The 2,533-nt window shown below is 43.0% G+C and overlaps 1 pseudogene; it reads left to right on the top strand.

Annotated features, from left to right (window-relative positions):
* Positions 1 to 1,868, top strand: part of LOC102813476 — a 2,907-nt pseudogene extending 1,039 nt beyond the window's left edge.
* The last annotated feature ends 665 nt before the right edge of the window (positions 1,869 to 2,533 follow it).

The raw sequence follows: 2,533 nt of genomic DNA on the forward strand, positions 1-2,533 counted from the left end.
GAATTGATCCTTTTGAGTTAAGGTGTTGGAGGAGAATATTGAAAGTGCTATGGGCTGCCAAAAGAACCAATAGATGCATTTTGGAAGAAGTGCAGCCAGAGTACTCCTTGGAGGCCAAGATGGCCAAACTTTGTCTCTTATACTTTAGACATATTCTCAGGAGGGACCAGTAACTAGAGAAGGATATCACATTTGTTAAGGTGGAGGGTCAGAAAAAAAAAGAGTAAGACCCCCAATGAGATGGATTGGCCAAGCGGAAGCATCAATGGACTCAAACGTGGAAACAGTAGTAAGTCTGGCTCAGGATCAAGCAGCATTTCATTCTGCTGTGCATAAGGTCTCTATGAGTTGGTACCAACTTGATGGCACCTAACAACAACAATAACAAGAATGCTCAGCATGTGGAAGTTTACAGTATTCCTTTGCCAGATATGTCCCATGCTCCTTCCAACGTCTTGATCCAGGAGGACATTCTACTTCCTGATGCTCAGCCACCCTCCATTCTTAAAAATAGTTCATCCTATGGATCACCAACTCAGGTATTTTCTATACTTCCTTCTGTTGGACATGGTGTCCCACATTTTCCCCCTGGAAGAGAGCCCCCTGGACCACCTCCTCCTCAAGTCCTACACATGTATGGCCATAATGTGGTCTTTGCCTTAGATCTTCCTTCTTGGAGGCGAGATGAAGATATGTTATATAATCCTGGACTTGCTCAGTGAGGCCATGATGATGATGTCTCTAGCACCAGTGAAGATGATGGCTATCCTGAGGACAAGGATCAAGATAAACATGATGACAGCACTGATGACATTGACACTGACAGATCAGATTTATAGAGCGAAGGGGATGACTTTGTGCACTGTGATGATAATGAGAGAGACAATAATGAAGAAAAGAAGTCTGGTCTGAGTGTACAATTTGCAGATATGCCTACTAAACCGAGGAAGATTTTGAAGAACATGAAGGAGCTGACTTTTTTTCAAGCCATTATTCTTCTAATAGCAGGCCAGGAAATCCTGAGGAGGGACGAGAAACAGAGGAATTTTCAGAAGATGATGATGAAGATGATTCTGAAGCTGAAAAACAATCACAAAAGCAACATAAAGAGGAATAACTTTCTGATGACACACTGGTTCTTCACAACAGCAGGGTCCTCCATAGTCTGTTCCTCCTTCTCAGATACAGGCACCTCCCATACCAGGACCTCCACCCCTTGGATCACCACCTTTTAAGGCCACCTGGACCACCTACTGGTCTTTCTCCTGGACCACCGCCAGGAGCTCCTCCATTCCTGAGTGCACATGGAATGCCAGGACTCTGAGGGTCTTTACCCTGACTTTTACCTCTGGGATGTCCCCCACAACCCCCTCCAGGCCCTTCTCCGGGTCTGCCTCCTGGCCTTCCTACTAGGGAGTCTCCTCCAATGCTACCTTCCTCTGCACCTCCAGGTATCCCTCCACCTAGTACTGGCATGATGTGCCCACCTTTGGTGCCTCCACTTGAACCTGCTCCACCCAGGATTTTCCCACCAGCCCCCTTGTTTTAAGTGCCCCACCAAACTTGATTCAGCCACCCAAGGAGGATGATACAAGCGTTGCTACCTCTGAGAAGCCACGGCGACCATCAGTGTCACGTCATAGATCACTAATCCCAAGGCGGAGATTACTAGTTTTGTACCCACTGCACTGAGAGTACATCGCGAGAATAAAGGGGCTACTACTAATTCAGAAAGAAAGTCAGAGGATGATTCTGCTGTGCCCTTTGCCAAAGCAGACCCCAAATCAGTTCCCTCTGTTTCTGTTTCAGTACAAACTAAGGATGATATGTACGAAGCATTCATGGAACAGATGGAAAGGCTACTGTGACACCTTGTACCTTGTGATCCAGGATAGGCTTCTGCTCACATCAGTGGTTCATGGAGAAAGACGCTCTCATTAAATGTAGGTGAATGAGCTACTTCCATTGTCAGGGTATTTTCTAATTCCAACGTAGGAATATTCTAAAGCTTATTCTCAGTCATAATTTGTTGCATATAAAAGAGGATGTTTCATTAAAAATAGATTGGTTATTAAAGCCGTGCAACTAACATCCATTCCCCTTCACACCATTTTCATCCAGTTTCTATCCCTTCTCCAAATTTTTTGAAATGTGTTCAGAGAGTCTTAGTTACTTACTTGTTTCAACTTTCTTGTGTGATATGGGCACTGGAGTAGAAATTTCTGAGACACACATATATCTCGTCCCATCATGGCTTTTGTGTTTGAGTTATTTTCAATATTTTCTTATAAATATTTTGTAATACTTCATTACAAAATGGATGACAATGTCATTTTCTATTACAAAACAGCCTTATGGGAAGGAAATGTAAAATTCTTTGATTAAAATTATTTCCCACTAACCTCAACTTTGAGTGTTTCATGGGAAAAAAAAAATTCCACACCAAGATACTCTCTATTAATTATAATTTGTAAACCTGAAACCAGTTTTATGGGCAGAGAAGCTAAACACATACAGGTTTTGAGGAAATATC

This window comes from Chrysochloris asiatica, unplaced genomic scaffold (assembly GCF_000296735.1).
Source record: "Chrysochloris asiatica unplaced genomic scaffold, ChrAsi1.0 scaffold00145, whole genome shotgun sequence".
Lineage (NCBI taxonomy): Eukaryota > Metazoa > Chordata > Mammalia > Afrosoricida > Chrysochloridae > Chrysochloris > Chrysochloris asiatica.